This window comes from Ambystoma mexicanum, chromosome 3q (genome assembly GCF_040938575.1).
Source record: "Ambystoma mexicanum isolate Mex_15411 chromosome 3q, UKY_AmexF1_1, whole genome shotgun sequence".
NCBI lineage: Eukaryota > Metazoa > Chordata > Amphibia > Caudata > Ambystomatidae > Ambystoma > Ambystoma mexicanum.
This window is the reverse complement of record NC_090926.1, coordinates 1033353759-1033372054: the sequence shown is the minus strand read 5'-3', so window position 1 is coordinate 1033372054 and position 18296 is coordinate 1033353759. Positions and strand designations below refer to the sequence as shown.

At 43.6% G+C, this 18296-nt stretch overlaps 1 protein-coding gene across 4 annotated transcripts in view; it reads right to left on the bottom strand.

The window, feature by feature from the left end:
- The window catches only part of RBFOX3 (RNA binding fox-1 homolog 3), a 3087537-nt gene that overhangs the window by 2600925 nt on the left and 468316 nt on the right, over positions 1–18296 (bottom strand). For all 4 annotated transcript variants that reach the window (XM_069655212.1, XM_069655215.1, XM_069655213.1 and 1 more), the window contains exon 2: positions 17114–17194. The gene's annotated coding sequence lies outside the window, so the exon portion shown is untranslated. The remainder of the gene's footprint in view (positions 1–17113; positions 17195–18296) is intronic.

Sequence of the window (18296 nt, the reverse complement as noted above, 5' to 3'; positions counted from 1 at the left end):
CTTCCCCAGACCAAAGTAGGTGGGTCTAAAAAACCTACTGATAAATCACCCTGTGTTTATTTACTGCTAACCTTTAAAGCAAGCAGAAGAAAACTAAATTGTACAGCATTGCAAATGTAAAGTGATGTTATCCAGAGACTAGTGTAGAGGATGATTTATTTTGAAATTTGTATGAAATAAAACTTTGTGATTTATGTGTTCCCAACCAAGTTGTTTCACTTATTTATTTAGAGAGAAGTTTATTGTGTTGTGCCACGGATAAAGTGGTGTGTGACATTTTAGTGCAATTTTATATTACCTATCATACAAATAAATACAAATATATTTCCTGTACACCGCCCTGGTTCTTGGCTCATTGGTAGCTTAGGGGGAGGGATCCAAGGGGAATGATATGCATCAGAAATAGGAATGAATAAAGAACTGACATTAAACCGTTTATTGTGTGACACCTATATTGGGGAGGGAAGGAACTCCCTGTTTTGATGGTGCCCCCCCAATAAACCGCTACACAAAGAAGGTCTACCCAAAAATATGGCCAAATGATGCCAATCCTACCCGGTGAACACTGTGAGACAGCATAGAAAGCCTCTGAATGCCTGCAATGGGGTTCCAGTGTATTTCCCAAATAGGACAGCATTGCACAAGGGCCTAACACTGGCTGGTCAATAGCATCTTGAGGCATTGAATGGCCCCTCATAATGGAAGACCAGCCAGGTTCCCTTTCCTCAGCACCGAATGGATACTTGGTTCATATAAGTTCTATGTTATTTTTCCAGAAAGAGTTTTCTCAATTGAATTTTTATTGAAAAAATTAAAAAGGATTCAAATAATTTGTATTTATTTGTGGGTTCCTCCACCAGCACCCCTTACCTATATTTTTATACCTACACCAACCACCTCCTTACCCTTCTTATTCCTTCACCCCCTCTATATTTCAGGGAGTTTTTTTCAATCAGATTTTGTCAGAACAAATTGCATCAAAAAAACTCCTGTGCATAACAAAAGTGGAACATGCCACACTGCCTTTGTTCCATATCTGCAGATCGGACCCTGTTTCATAAAGGCAGCTTGTACCAAATAACTGCAGATTGTGACTTGTAGCCATGGATGCGGTCTTCGCACACTGCCTGACACGCAAACCCTGACTTGTTGCACTGTAGGGTGCCTATTCACCCTGTCCGCTAATCCTGCCTGTTCCTGTGTATGCTGTCTGTACTGTCCCCCTGCCTTCTGAATCTTCAGTATCCTTCCAACTCACCACGTCTGTTACACTTAATATGGTGAAGGGTTATTTTACCGCTATGATTTTGGGTTGGGTAGAGGGATGAGGTGGCAAAATAGTGAGCATGAAGGCTGGGTAGTAAAGAAGGCAGCAGAACAGTTGTATGGGGATACCCCCATACCAATGCTATAGTTCAATGAGAAAAAATCCCTGCAAGATGAGTTGTCACAGAAACATATCCAGTCCTGACCGGCCTCTGCTGTGTGCCTGCTTATCCTCCTCGATTCCCAAGCAAGCAGACTGTTATCCTGCTTCCTGCCTGCTCTACAGACCCTGCACTTCTCCTTTTCTAGCGGGCTGTAATCACTGCCTGCTGATCTTGTCTCCCTGCTCTGACCTCCCCTGTCTGTGGCAGGATTTATGCTATGCATTAGCAGTCAGACTACGTTCTCTTATCACCCCCTCACGTAAAAACCAAATGCTCAGAATCCGCACTACCAACCTGAGGCAGTAATGGCGTCGGACACCTTGAGCCTGTGTCCTGAAAGAACTTCTCGTGCCCTACAATGTTGCAGATATCCAGAGAGGTGCTTATCAACATATGTCTGCACATCATAGTGTTGCAGACATCAAGGTGCATGTCTGCATGTGTTCCTCTTCAACGTACGAGTTGCAGGGACCCACATAGGCACATAGCCCAGTGTAGAACCTCTTAGTCAATGGCATCCCAGACATCCTTAAAAGTGCATATGTGCATGCACAACTTAACTCGTGGTGTCGCAGACACACAGAGAGGTGCATATGTGCGATACAGTCATCCAGTTTACATTGTTGCAGACACATAGAGGTGCAAATCTGCATCACGTTCATAGTGCAACACAGATGCAGTGACCTGCAAATGAGCATGAACGATTAATTCAATTCATAGTTACACAGATACCCATAGAGGTGCAAAGCTGTAACTCACTCCACCTGCTCACATAGTTGCAGACACCGGAGTGCTAATCCGCATGGCAAGCTCATCAGTCATAGTGAGACAACGAAATGCAAATGAGCCTGAACAACTCATTCAGCTCATAGTAACACAGACACCCAGAGAGGTACATATCTGCACAAACAAGTAACCAAAAGTGACACAAATACCTCGACATGTGAACCTAGCCATGACCAATCCTCAAGTTCATAGTGCACATGACATCCAGAAAGGTGCATATCAGCCTGACCAATCACTGACCTCCATGTGTCATAAGCACCGACAAACGTCTTACTTTAGCAGTCAATAAATGTCTAAAAGCTTTTGCTCTTTTGATCAGATACAAGCATTACCCGGGAGTATTGAGTTGAGGAGGAGGAGGATATGTAAACTGAAAAATAGCAAACTTTCTGTTGTGCCCTGCGTATGAGTGCTATAAGTGAAATAACACAGCAGACAAATCAAGTTATCCTGATGAGTATTAATAAAACCTTTTGGTGGTTGTTGCAAAGTCTTGTTAGTTTGTTCCTTTTGCCCATTGAACTGCGGATGAAAGGTAGGCAAAACATAGAGTTTAGTTAATCAAAAACACTCTAAAAATAAAATAGTATGTGACCTTGTTTTCCTTGATACCTTTCCAGGACAGATGGCATCACATCAGGATGATACATTTCCTTCACAAAAACGTGTGCCAACATTAAGAGTGATAATGTAGAGGAGCAGGTAGTATTTGACAGTCAAAGATGTGAAAAGCCTATGCAAGGTGGAGTGAGCAAGTCTCCAGAGGCAAAGAGGAGCAATGGCATCCAGCTTAATTAATTCAAATAGCAGTAAATAAAAGGACCAAATGGACACAATCGTGGTCTCCTCCCGTGTGATTCAAAAGTCGAAAACAAGAGCTATTCATTAAGCTCCGGATGAAGATAATGGTGCACCAACACTCCCTAAAAAGTCACAGAACAGAGAACAGGCTTCAAGATCAATTATAAAGAAGAAGCCTTGGCTTGGGGCCTGACCAATGAGAGATGATGGACTAATTAGGCAAGTAGTTAGTATTCTGACTTTGCTCTTGGTACCTGAGTTTCATTTTGCTTACATGCTGCTAATGAGCCGAAAGTCCAAGGTTGGGAGAGAATGCCAACCAATCAAAGTGCAGCGGCCCCAGCAGGCAGAGTCTCCATTCATCCATGGGACTCTGTGGGAATGGGGACTTACAAGATCTGCCGTCTGACTTCCTACTCTGGCGGGACTTGTAATGTCCCGGTGGCACCGGGAAGCCAGACGGCAGATCCAGTGTTACGGTGTCGGCGGCAAACCTGCTGGTCACCCCAGCGGGTTACCGGCAACCTAATAATGAGGCACATGGTGTGTGTTGACACAAAATAATGTATATTATGATTCACATACGAAATACCAGTGACATTTGAAAAGCCACTTTGTTTTCATGAAAAAGCACCTCTAAGCAAACCCTTTTGCTGGCTGTTGGACACGTGTCACCACAAAATCCCCCAATGCAAAGTGACTTGCCCCATCTAATTATGACTGCAATAAAGTGTGCCCTGCTAAAGGTGTGGAAAACCCAGTGTTCTTCAGATTTGCTGGCTCTGAAGGCCATTACTGCAGGAAAAGTTCCCTTTGGCTGGAGCATGACTAAAAGGCATGAAGACTGGGGGCTACAACTTCAAACAAGGAACCAACTTCAAATAGCAAGCTGCAAACACAAAGCAAATAATAACAACTCAGGTTACAGGCTGATCCAGTGAGACCATATGGCCTGAAGGCAGGAGAACTTCCATTTGTCCCACATAAAAGATTTATAATTGATATAAAAGGACTATTATAACGTAGGTTTTTTTTCCCAGCAACCATAGGGTGGATTTTCTTCATTTGTGTGCCATTTTTAAGTAATTTCCAGGCGATTTTGGAAATATAAAATTATAAAATTCATCCACCTGCGGCTCAGGGAAATGTAATGGCCATCTAAGAGGTATTGAGAGTCGGTGAATGGGTAGACAGTGAAACTGGGATTATGGATAATAAGGTGCATATTGATAACTATTATACATTTTGTGAAAAGGGCAGGAAAGTGCCACACAGCCGTGCAAAATGGTCCAAACCTGGTTGTCAACTTATTTAATTCCCCATGATTAGCGGAATCAGAAAATGTGAATATTATGGCAGTTATTAGTAACATTTTAAAGTTTTGCCAAATAAGTAGATTTTTGCAAAAATGTGACATGAGAACAAATGGGGCTTATAAATAAAGCTGTCATATGTCTGCTCCAGACCCCTAAACTAATCCTGATTGGGTGGCTGGGTTTGGGAGGTGTGATAAGGGTAACTGTCCAATCCTATTTGGTTGATCTGATGCAGGGTACTTCCACAAGATTGTAAACTTGGTGGTCCCATCACTGCTATATAAGGGAGACTGCACTAGGAGGAGGGGACAGAGCTGCAGACCTTTACCATCAAAGAGTACTGATGAAACGTAACATCTGACAGCTGCAAGGAAACACCAGGGGAGATTGCTGATAGTGCATCTGAGTGGAGCTATCTATTTCTAGGAAGGCCTAAGAGCTGGCTGGGTGCTATGGGAGAGAGCGGAAGGCTATCCTTGAGAGTGGAGTGTCCAGATATCTGTCCTATCTTTCCAGAGGGTCCTGACATGCAGATGGCTGTCCTGAACTTTAAACTGAGGGTTGTTATTTTAGTAGAACTGAGCCCTGGGAAACCAAACAGTGGGGAGCCTGCTTGCCTTAAATCCTTTTCTCTTGATAGTGAGCAGATAGCAAAACTGTTTAGATCCTTAGCCTACTTCAGTAAAAATACGAATTCTCCATTTGGTGGAACACTACGGGCTGATTTTTGTTAAAATTCAAAATTAACAAAGCTCACTTCCCAGTGTGTGCTTGAAAACTATAGCCTATAATTTAATTGGATAATCCTTTGTGTCCTTTTGACCCAGACTTCTTTAAGGAATAGGGGTGTCTTTGCTCTTAACTCAGTCCAATTGTTTTCCTCCAACTTTCCCCTAGCACAGGCCTTTCAATGGAGGGGGTTCTGAAATCCAACATTCCCTGATTCATTCCCATTTTTCTGCCTGACTTCCCCAACACTAGCCAAAGTAAGGGGGTGGGGGGGGTCTGAAAAGCAAACCGCTAAATCACCCAGTCTTTATGTTAAAACAAAAGAGTGGGTGACATCATAATTGCCTTATGTATTTGTACCAATCTTGAAATCCTACTGCTAGCCTTTTAAACCTGCAGGAAAATCAAAATTGCACAGCACTATATTTATAAGTGTTTTGGTTATGGATACATTTAATTATTTCTTGAAGTGAAAAATGTAGAAAGTAAAGAGTTTGTGCTTTTTAAACTAATTTGTGTCATTGATTTGAGTAACGAGAAGTTAATGGTGAGCCATAAAGAAGGTGGCATGTGTAATTCAGTGTGATTTCTATTACTTTTAATTTAAATAAATACAAATACCTTTCTGTACACCGGCCTGGTTCTTGGCTCATTGTTAGCTCAGGGGGAGGGATCCAAGGGGCATGATTATGTGTCTGAAGCAGGGCTGAAGAAAATAATCTGTTATACAGTTTGTTGCGTAAGACCCTGAGGGGGAGGGAAGGAACTCCCCGTGTTGAGGGTGGCTTCTCAATAAACCGTTACAGTACTTTGCCATATTCTGTGAGTCTGTCCGGTTATTTGTGTTTGAGATCATTATTGGTAATTCCATCTAGCACATTAGACGCTTCAAGGTGCTAGAGCACAATAGAACCTTATTCATCACAATAACGTGAGCCAGTTTAGAGAATAGGTCCTCTGCCGCTAAAGTAAAAGTTTTCTTCTAAAATAAAAAAAACAAGCATAAAATCTAGCCACACCTCATGCCAGGCCTCCATTGAAATTGGTAACTTAATAATGCACTAGACTTGCACAGGGATATTTTTGCTTGGGCACCACGATGCACGATATTACAGAATCCTTTATCTCCTTCCACATGTAAAGTCACCCACTTCTGTAGGGGTGTATCATGTTGGTAATGTAAGACTATGGCTTACATTTGCTAAATAGCATTGCCTCTAATTTCTATGTAATGAAAACAGGAGGCTATAAAACAATGTACAAATGAAGAAGACAAATGAAAAACACAATGGATGAAGTAAACATTATTTAAAATGAATATAAGTCGTAGAAATATGAATCGAAATAAGTACAATAAAAATGACAAAATTAAGTACAGTAAAGGAGTACCGCACAAATTATAAAGAAAAAAGCAACACTAATTATTTAAAATAAACTCATAATTTTCCTGTAGTCAGGGCAGCACACTGAAAAGAAAGTTAAAAGGAGAGTTCTGTAGAATATAGAAAGTTCTCTGAAAAAGAACAATTTTCACCTCCTTCCGAAAAATAAAATAATTATATGTTTATTGTATGTTAATGAGGAGCATGTTTCGAAAATTAGGACCATGAACTGCCCCAGTACTTCCTCCAAAACATGTCTGATCAATCACAGTCTCATAATATTTTACCTAAGATGTCTAGGGGGAGCCTGACCTAAGATGGCTAGGGTGTGTGTAATTTTAAGGGAGGCATTTCGACTACGGGGCCATGCTTGTGGCTGCTTGCTGGATATGGCTGAAAACGCGGCAAGCTCTTCTTGGTCCCGTACCAGAAGCCAGTGACGACCTTTCAGATGGTGTGTGATAGTGTGCGACCTTTCAGATGGTGTGTGATACTGTAACCAAGGCTTTAGAGCGCAATGTATTGAATCATCTTTCCTTGGGTATTTGCTGTAGAACCATCGAGCCTTTTGAAGGTTAGCCCGTTTTTGTGGTGTTTTTCCCATAAACTAAGCGAGTATAAATAAATGCAGAGACTGTCAAAGGGAGATGTTCCGTACTGGGATACAGCACCAAACTAAAATGTCAAATCCATCAAAAACAAAGAAATCCAATGAAACTATAGATGGGGGTTGGGTTGGGGTAATCAATAAAGTGGGGGATGTTGGGAGGGCTGCGGCGGATCTCCCCCCTGCATTTATTTCAATTGAAATGTGTTGTAAAACATGTGTTGTAATCCCATTTGCAGTAACGAATGCAATATTTTCACACAGATCCCTTGGACATAACACTACATTTTCAGCAGGGCTCTAAAACAGCAGCGCAATTTTATCAGGAGCTGCACTTGAGCAGTACCTAAAGTGCACCACATTTCAAGATGGCGCCATTATATCAAATGGGTTTTCAAGTGCCTTATCAATCATTTGCCCAATGGTCACTTTCTTCTCTATCAAAGTTTTACAGAGCAGTGCATTGTCATACAAAATATGCAACAGGGTACATGTTTGGATCCAAATACACTTTTGACAGTACAGCTCCAATTTGATACTAAAGGCATTCTTTTCCAAGTGGAAGGTTATTGTACTAGAATAGAAACACTTGTGTACAGGCGCGTTATAAATGACATATATCATATCAACCAAGTTGCTATAGAATGGGGCGAGGGGGGGGGACACAACAAAAGGCTTCACTTAATTTATAAATTGCTTCACCCCCTTCTTGCTCCTACCCAAGTTCACATATGTTCTTGTTAATCGTGTCAACGGTGACAACAACATTGATTAATTAGCAATGAACATTCTGTAAATGTTAGCAAAGCCAAAGAAACCTTGGCTAGATTCAACATTGCTGTCGGTGGCCAATGAAGCAGAGTCTCTAACTTGCATTTATCCATGATAATGGTTTATGGTGCCGTCGCGCCTGCCAAAAACTCTACAGTCTCTACATGACATCCATCTGGCGTACAGCCGAGTCTCTCACATACAACCTTCTTAGACATGTGTTGACATGCTGGTCATATTCCTCCAGATTTCATCTATATTGCAAAATATATCAGCCACAAAATATTGAAAAGCTATGTGCACATTATGTAAACCAACGCTAGACAACACGATTGGGTTTCCAGGGATTGAATCAATCCCTCGGTCATATGTTCTGTGGGTGGTAAATGCTCAGCTGCCTCGTGACTGAACAAATCTAAAATATCCAAATATTATCTATGCAGCTCTCACATTGAGTAGATTGTGTAGGTTTCTACATGGAATACTATGGGCAGTTCCAATCTTTTTTTTTTAAGGAAACACCTCTGAAACTCAGTTGTCTCTATTTCTCAGCCAAACAGGTTATCTCTTGCTCTCCTCTTCTCTCAGGACTTCCTTCCTCACTCTGCTTCCGCTCGTAACATTGGTGTCATCTTCGACCTATCCCACAACTTCTCGCTCTTCATCTCCAAATCTGCCACTCTAGCCAGACTCAACCTCCTCAATATCAGAAACGTCTGTCATCTTCTTCTGTTCAATATTGCTAAACAGCTCATCTCCTCCTTAGTCCTTTCTAGATCTGAGTACTCTGCTCGTCTCCTCTATGGCCTTCCCAACTATGCCTTTTGACCTCTGGATAAAATCCCGAGCTTCTTCTCATCATCTTAAAAATTTCCCATGGACTAGTACAACCAACCTATCTGCTCATCTCACTCCCTACTCTCCTCCTCGCACGTTATGATCATCCTTGGCTCGCCTCCTTGACATCACACGAGCCTCCTGTACTCCCTCTCATTTCCACTCTCTCTCTCTCCTCGCTCCTCTACTATGGAAGGCTCTTCCTCTCTGTACTACTCCAACTCTACCATGAATTAAATCCAACCTCAAAGCTCTCTTTTATTCTGAAGAACCTGTTTCCTAGCACTCTACAATACTGCATCACCCTGTTTTCCTCTCTTCCTACCCTTCACAGACAACCTTGCAGCACATTTCCGTCACCCCTCCATCCTTAATTTAGAACTTCCTCCACCATCCCCTTCCTACGTCATTCTACCTTGTTCTTGTTCCTGGTTTATGTTTCCAACTTCCCCTGCAGCATCTAGTCTTCAAGTTACATTCTATCACCCCATTGTAAAGGACCCATGTCCTCTCCGCTTTGTTACCAACTCTACATTTTGCACATGTTTTTGTGCCAAAAATGTATTGCGTCCCTGTGATTTTTGTAAATAAACATAGTTTTGTATAAAACACAAGGGTGGATGTGCCACAGTGCCTGTGGTTGAATGGCAGAGAAATAAGTATGACTGAATGGCTGGGGCGTCTACTACATCAAACTGTAGCTTTCCGGAGCGGGCGACCAATCTCACTTCTGGTTACTCTTTGGGATTCCTTACTTAGGAGCTTCCTTCTACTGTTACAACCCTGGACACCGACGTTTGTCATGGAGGAACGTGTTGCTAATTCATACGTTGAACAACAGTGATATTACCAGCTGAGCCGGAGTCAACTACAAACAGCAGTCATTTTACTGGTGTTCATCTTCTCAGTTATTAATGGGGACCCAAACAAGGAGGACCCGTTCCAAAGCCAGCGATGGAGTAAATGGAATGGGGTGGGCCGGCTTTGCAAGGCCCATAGTGGTGTGACAGTGTCAGGTCCTTTGATAGTTCAGAGAGCCATACAATGAATACGGTTAAGTGATAGTCACATTAGAAGATTTCCTGATGGGCTGGAGACCCGGAAACCCTGGTGGGCTGGGATAAGGCCAAGGTAACCATTCCATTTCCTTGGCACAGTCAGATTCCTAGGTGCTGCTAAGGTGACAAATTACTCAACCACAAAAACTGGGAGTTGACAGATTGGAAACAATGCGTCCCTAGGATTGTAAATCATTCATTTTAGGGTATCTTCATTGTGTGGGTCTATTTCCATGTTATTTGTATTACATTTTTTAAATTAAATAAAATGCGTAATACCTGAGTTAGGTTTCCAAGTGCAGATTCGGGACTCAAGCTCTGTTTTCCTGCGTGGTCTTGCTTCCAAGACCAGCACGGTACTCCTGAGCTATCCTCCGTGCACTCCATTTACCCTATGGATTAAGGTTTGCGGTACACCGAGATTGGTGGTGGCTTCACTATATGCTGCATGGCTCAGTATTAAAATGGCTACAGGAAATGACAACCCTTCTGTTGACCTGCTTCTGGTCCACGTCCTGGGAATTTAATTGGTGAATAAGAAGTACATGTGGTTCAACAGAATCTCCAGTTTAGAAAGTGCCTTGGCCTGAAAGCAGCTCTTGGAGACTAGCATGTGTGGCCCACAGAAAATCAATGCATGCCTAAAGGTTCAATATTACTTACCCCTCCCAGATAAATGAAGGACTCCTTTATCCTGGTGGTGGGAGGATCCCGAGCGTGTATGGGGGCCATTGTATCGAGGTAGAGGATGAGAGAAACAAAAATGTCACTGTCCCAGGGACGGATGGTCAAAGAATGCATGAGACAGTGGTGGTTAATGACATTCATGGTGTAGCATCAGTGCACCCCAAGAGAGATGGTGACTTATTAAGTGCTGTCTGTAATGGGTTGCGTTAAACAGGTGGAGACTGGTAATAGATGGGCACACGTCCCCTTTTATCATTTGACAAAACAACAGTCCTTACATGTATGCTTCTAGTTCCATTATATTAGGGAATAATAACATCCATTATTTATTCCAGCACTAAGAAGCAGGAGGAATATGTCACAAAGTGCCAGATAGAAATGTACTATTCCAATTTTGGAATCTTTGCAGACCCTAAGATGGGTAGAAGTTGTGTATGTCTCTGAGGACAAAATTACTGGGAGGCTGAGACAGGGTCAGTCTGCAGAAACATGAAAAGCCTCTCCCCAAAACACCAGAAAATAGCACACCCTGACTGCAGCTCCCTTGTAAAATGTGTACACATTTATTTATTGTTGTTCTTATGTATTTGGGTTGAAATTGCTGTTCAGTCAATTTATATACATACAAAATAAAACAAACATTAAAAGAGTATGTGTGCTTGGGGGTATGTTTTGTGTGTGCGTGCCTGTATGTGTGTTTGTGTGTGGTTATGTGTGTCTGTGGTGGGTATATGTGTGTGAGGGTGTATGTGTATGAGGGAGTTATATGTATGTGTGTGAGTATGTGTCTGTGTGTGCGTGTTGGTATGTGAATGAGTAGGTGTATATGTGCATGTATGGGGGAATGTATGTGTGGGGGAGGGCACGGGGGTGCAGGTTATATGTGTGTAGGTGTGCGGGCAAGGTATATCTTGGTGTATGTGGGTGTGTATGTGTGCGTGTGTGCTTGTGTGTGGATGTGGATGTGTGTATGTGGATGTGTGTATATATGTTTGAGTATGGAGGTATGTGTTTGTGTACAAGGGCATGTGTGTGTGTTTGTGGAGGTAGGCCGTTGGGCGTTGGGGTGCAGGTATGTGTGCATGTAGGTGTGTATGGTATGTGTGTGTGTATGTGTGTGTGTGTGTGTGCCTGTGTGTATGTGTTTGTGTATGGATATGTGTACTTGTGTATCAGGGTATGTGTGTGGGGGAGGGCCTGGGGTTCAGGTATGTGTGTTTGTGTGTGTATGTGCTTGTACTTGTGTGTGTATGTCTCTGTATGTATGTGTTTGAGTGGGGGCCGGTATGTCTCTGTGTATGTGTGTGGGTATTTGCCTATGTTTTTGTGCTTGTGCTTGTGTGAGTGCTTGTGTGTATGTGTCTGTGTACGGGTGTGTGTGTGCTTGTGTATCTGGGGATTTGTGTGGTGGGAGGGCATGGGGATGTGTGTATGTGCTTGTGTATGCATGTATGTGCGTGTGTGTGTATGTATGGTGTCAGGTAGGTCTGTGTCCATGTGCTTGTGTGTGTGTTGTCTTGTGTGCATGTGTTTGTGTGGGGGCATGTACATATCTGTGTTTTTTTGTGTGTGTGTCTGTGTGTGTCTGTGTGCATGCGTATATGTGTGCTTGCGTTGAGCCCATGTATGTCTCTGTATACGTATGTGGGTATGTGCCTATGTGTGTGTGTGTGTGTGTGTGTGTTGTGTATGGATTCGTGTGCTTGTGTATGGGGTATGTGTGTGTAGGGGCCAGGTATGTCTCTGTGTATGTGTGTGTTATGTGTTTGTGTATAGATGTGTGTGCTTGTGTGTGGGGGGAGGGCGTTGGGGTGCAGGCATGTGTGCATGCGTGGGGTCAGGAATGGTGTGTGTATGCTTGTGTGAGGGACAGGTATGTCTCTGTGTATGTGTATGGGTATGTGCTTGTGTGTGTGGTTGTGTGTATGTGTGTTTATGTATGGATGTGTGTGCTTGTGGATGGGGAGGGCATTGGTAGGTATGTATATGTGTGTGTGTGTGTGTGTGTGTGTGGAACTCGCTAGAAGCATGTCTGGCAATGGCGCAATAGAGAGGTATTTGCATTCTATCATCATCATAATAAAGTTTATTCAAATAAAATCCATAAACCAATACAGAGCAGTACAAATATACACAGTCCAGATTTGATATAATACAATGTTCATGATTACAGTAAAACACTAATTGGTTAAAATCTGGTAACATTTGGTAAAAACATTTTAAAATAAGACATCCATAATACATTTTCTTCTATTCCATGTTCTCAGAAATTCTGGGGAACACCAGGCAACGACTATGGGTTCAACCTGCAGCAAAAATATGAGTGCCGGTTGACATTGATTAAAGTTTGCTTCTCTCAACAGTGGAGTAATAGTCTGTTTCCTGATGTCATAGCATGGACAAAAAAAGACAAAATGTAACAGATCTTCTTTTGCAGCACTGGAGACTGGGCAGACGAGGACTACTCATAACCCCGCTAATTTCTCGTTTCATCTGTTAGCAGCAAAAGGTTAAACCGCTCCCTAGTCAATGCCCAGCGATCAACAGGTTTGTTGTTGTGTAGCAGATAAGGCTGGATTACATCTGGTTTCAGTAGAAGCGTATGTTTTCTGTTTGACTCGAGAATAAACCCAGTGGATTTGCGTTTTATTGAGATTAAGGATCGAAAGGCCCTCTTATACATATTTCTCTCGACTGCAGTGAGCAAATCACATCGACACTGCAGGCTTTGGGGTGTTCAGCTGTCTCAAACAAACAGAAATGAAGTTCAGCCATGGTACTTTATGCCAGAGGGAATTTCAGAGTAAACATTTGATAATTTCATGAGGCTAGCTTTCGGGTTAGATCATATTCCAAGCCGGTGCATAAATGGTGCTGCATACCAGTAATCCCCACGATAAGGTATACCTAGTTATGTTTGCACATCCTAGTTCGGGGCAGAACTGGGGAGCCCTAGTAACACCATGGACGCTAAGTTTTCATTCCCCTGTTGTGCCGCCCCATAGTTAGTGGCTGCCTTTGCTTGTACTCATAGACTTCGAGGATTAGGATGAGGGGTTGACCTTGACACATGTTCATGAATCGAGAAATGCCCCCAGTGTCTGTTTCATTGTAATGCCTTGTCTCTGCACATGTTCCATCCCCCTCCAGTTTTCAGAGAAACAAATGCCTAAATGATCACATTTTTACACCCGTGGGATAATGGCGCCATTGCTTGTCATATTGCACATTTTAACCGTTTTTTTCTCTCTCCCAGAGCTACATGCCATCATTGCCGATTTACTGGTGTTTACTGTTAGCTTCAGAATGGACATAAAATCAGTGTAAACATCTATAAGCTTCGGGAGACCTGCGCACAATTAAAACCATGTTATCTGCATGCGCTAGCACTGGAAGTGCTGTCACACCCAGTGTGTGTATGTGTGTGCGTGTGTGGGCGCAGGCATGTCTCTGTGTATGTCTGTGGCTATGTGCTTGTGTGCGTGTGGTTGTTTGTGTGTTTGTGTATGGATGTATGTGTTTGTGTATGCGGGTTTGTGTGTGGGGGATGGCGTTGCTGTGCCGGTATGTGTGCATCTGAGTGGGGTCAGGTATGTGTATGTGTGTGCACGATTTCCCTCTGTCCTCTCACACCCCTGGCACTTGCTAGAAGCATGTCTCGCAATGGCACAATAGAGAGGTATTTGTGTTGTGCCATGGCTCTCCGCCTTGTCCTGCACAATGTGTTTTCTGTTGGTCACACCGGTGCCCCGGGAGCATGAGCTGCTGATAGTGTGAAGAGAAAGATTTGATTGAATTTCAGATTTCCATTTTTTACATTGCGATGGTTATGGGGCTTAGTTTGCAGGCAATGGACAGTGAAAACTGTTTACTATATTTTAACAGAGGTAAGATAAGGGCATCTTTCCTAGAGACTTAAAGAAATAGGTCTGATTTGTGCTTCGTAGCTTTATTTCCGAGAAACAAACCCCTTAAACACTTAGGATGTGCAGCTGGCACCGATCTGTTGCTTCCAGTTTAGACCGCCACCCCGGCTGATTCTTTTCAATTTGCTTGATTTGTGGCAATCTACTGGTATATTGTTTGTACTCGTACTTACAACTGATCGCATACTACACTACCCATGCTCCACTGCGTTATTTACACCAACCTCCTTTATCGCCTGTCTTCTCTCTTTATGCACTTTAGAATCACTTGGTGAATGAAAATAATTTAAAAAACTGAGTGTAACTGCCCCTTTCAGGGAGCACTCTTGTGAAGATCTGGGCCTCATTGATGCCTGTTGAGAGCTGTCCAGCGGACACATCATATACATTCCGTAGACCTCCACCCATATGTTCCAGTGAGCTGCCAGCCCCTGTGTGCCGCTCTTCCACACTACTAGACCACATGTGCACCAGTAGAACACAGCTTCCATTAGCTTACATCTGGAGTACTTGACCACATGGAAACCACTAGACAACAACATCATCATCAGATTTTTAAATAAGAAGGTCCTCTGCCACTACCTGCCCTGCCAGTTATCGCCTTATCTCCATCACCCCCTTCCTGGGAAGCTACTTAAGAAGCAGGCCTTGCCTCAACGTAACACTCACACTGAACTTGTTGGAGGCCTCCACGACCATCATTCTGGATTCCGAGCATCCAGAGGCATGGAAACTGCTCTTCTGAATACCTATAAAGAACTGCTTGCATCTCTGGACTCCAACTCCCCAGCTGTCCTTATCCTTCTCGGTCTCTCCTCTGCATTTGACACAGTTAACCATGCCACACTCATCAAAGGCTCCACTATACACTTGGTATCTCGGAACGGTCACTGGATTGGCTGTCCTCTTTCCTTACTAACCGCTCTTCCCAAGTCATACTGGATCCCATCTCCTCTCCTACTTCTGTCTCCATCTGTGGTGTCCCTCAGGGCTCTATACTCCTTCATTGGCTCTTTAACATCTGCCTTGCTCTCCTTGCACGCCTCATCTCCTCTTTCTACAACAACTTCCAGTGTTACACAGGTGTCACACTGCTCTTCTTCAGACTCCCTGCTGACTCTCTTGCACCCTCCATCATTGCTGACTGCCTATTTGCCATTCAGTCCATGTGCGCCTCTACTGATCTCTGCCTCAACGCCTGTACAACTGAGATCCTTACCATCGGGACCCCTGCTCCCTCCTTCTTCCCTTCAATCTGCACTTCGTCCTTGGGCTCTCCCCTGCGCTGTCAACTGAAGCCAGAAACCTTGGAGCCATCTTCGACTCCTCTCTTTCCTTCCTCCCTCACACTCAGGACATTACCAAGAAGTCCAAGTATCAGCTCGTCCTTCTCAAAGGAATTCTACCTTTTCCCACTTTCCCTCAGAGGCTCAATGTCACTCAAGCCCTGGTTCTCTCTAGACTTGAATACTGTAACAGCCTCCTCCTGAATCTTCCTTCTTCTACTATGTGACCCCTCTAGCATATCCAGAATAGGGAAGCCAGATTTATCCTTGGCCTTAGGCCGAGGGACCACATCTCTCCTGCACTAAAGAGTCTTCACTGGCTCCCGGTTGCAGTAAGGATTGCATTAAAATCCCTCTGCATCATCCACAAGGCTGCCTGGGACCGGGGACCACACTATCTTCAACTTTATCTCACGAAATACTCTCCCTTTAGACCAGTTCACTCTTCTGGCACCAACTCTTTGTGTGTAAAGCGTTTTGCTAAACAGAGGGAAAGAGGTTGCTCACTTTCATCTGCAGTCTCCCTACTTTGGAATAGCCTCCAGCTGTGCCTTGAGCAGGATCTTCTTAAATTCCAGATGATCCTTAAGACTTTCCCATTTTCCTCCTCATTGCCTCGTTCTCTCCTCTGCTAATTCCACAGTTGCTGAATCGGTGGCCCTTATGCATCTTTGGGGCCTTGACCTCCCTCACCGATTACTCCCAGCTCCTGTCTATCACTCGACACTATGCATCTGCACACCCTCCACTCTGGTGACTTGCACTTACACCTCGCGTGGCCCAGACCATGTAGCACTCTACATTCCTAGCACTTCATTCATGGCTCACCCACGGGCTCATACTCCCCTGCACTTACCCCCTCTTCCCTCCTCCTTTATGCACGTGCTCGTTCTGAATACTTACAAGGCATAGTAGGTTTGCCCCCTCCCTCTTCCCCCTTTGCTCTTAAATATTGTGTTTTAATGTAATAATGTATTTCCCACACTCATTCCCTCCCTGCCTTGTGTGCTCTTTGAAATAATATATTCTTATTGTATAAGCACCTAACAAGCAAACAATAAATAAATAAATCCAATAAGATGCATCACCACACAGAGGCCACTCTACCCGATCAGCGGGTAGAGTTGGAAATTGGCATTGGATAAAAGAAGGATGTATAGAAATGATATTTAGCTGTGTGAAGTGCAGGACATGTTGCTAACACGACCTGATGTGAACCCTGCAGACCCTTATCACTTCAGCTCCTGGTATTCCCCGTGTGGAGCATGATACCATCATGGCCATATACTAACAATGCAGAGCATGGTATATGGCCTGCTACTCACAAGGCTCAGCATACCATAGTATTCCCAGTTATGCTGTGGCCTGCTACACCCAGAACAGAGCAAGATCCTAGCAAGGCACCATCCCAGCATGAAGTACTCCTCCCAGTACAGACCATCATGGCATTACGGCCTGGTACACACCTTGAGGATAGCTCAGGAACAATGCGCTTACCTTAGTGCGACATGGACTCGATCCCCTGGTCTGGCGCTTAGAAGCTGGAGGAGGCTGGCATTAAGCGCAACGTAAATTTACCTAGAACAATAATAACAACAAGGCATCATTATAGGAGCCCAGTCTGTTCCCCTGAATTCACATTATCAGCAAAGACTGCTATTCACAGTGCAGGAAAGTAGCCGAGAACTGCTCTATAGCCCCAATAGTCACACATAGGCATAGTGGGGGACATTATTCTCCGACTGCTTGATACGTGCCGTGTGTAATCAGGTCTGATGGGCGCAGTGCCCAACATGAGCAAAGCATTGGCGGATGGAGTTCAGGATATTATCACAGCATTGTCTGGTACTCACACTACAAAACAATATCCCACTATGGCCCAATGTGACACTGCAGTGCACAACGTAATCCAAGCACGATGTGAAAGTCATGAGTACTGAGCACTTTCCTAGTACAGCTTCAAATTCAGACTGCGGATCATGGATGCACTGTGGCCTGATAATGTTCAAAGTAGAGGACAGTAACCAGAGTGACCAGATCATTAGAGCGCAGACCATCACTCCTGTACTGCCTGATGCTCTTACGGTAGATTGGAATTTCCTGAAAATCAGTGCACAGACCTTTACCCCAGTACAGCTCCTTAATTCTGCTGTAGATAATTATCCCAGAATGCCCTGATAATCGATGGACAGACAATCTTCACAGATTGGCTTGAACATCGCAGGTACAGAACATTCAACCGACAAGTACTGATACTGGAGTACAAAGGTTATCACAGTATGGCTGATAATCATAGTACAGAACACTGTCCCAGCATGGCCTTATAATCAGAGTACAGAACATTGTCCAAGTGTAACATGATAATCACAGTACAGGACATCATCCCAGTATGGCTGGATAATCAGAGTGAAGACCATTAAACCGATATGTACTGATACTAGAGTACAAAGGTTATCACAGCATGGCTGATAATCATAGTACAGAACACTGTCCCAGCATGGTGATAATCATGAACACTGTCCCAGCATGGTGATAATCATAGTACAGAACACTGTCCCAGCATGGTGATAATTATGAACACTGTCCCAGCATGGTGATAATCAGAGTACAGAACATTGTCCCAGCATGGCCTGATAATCAGAGTGCAGGACATTATCCCAGTATGGCTGGATAATCAGAG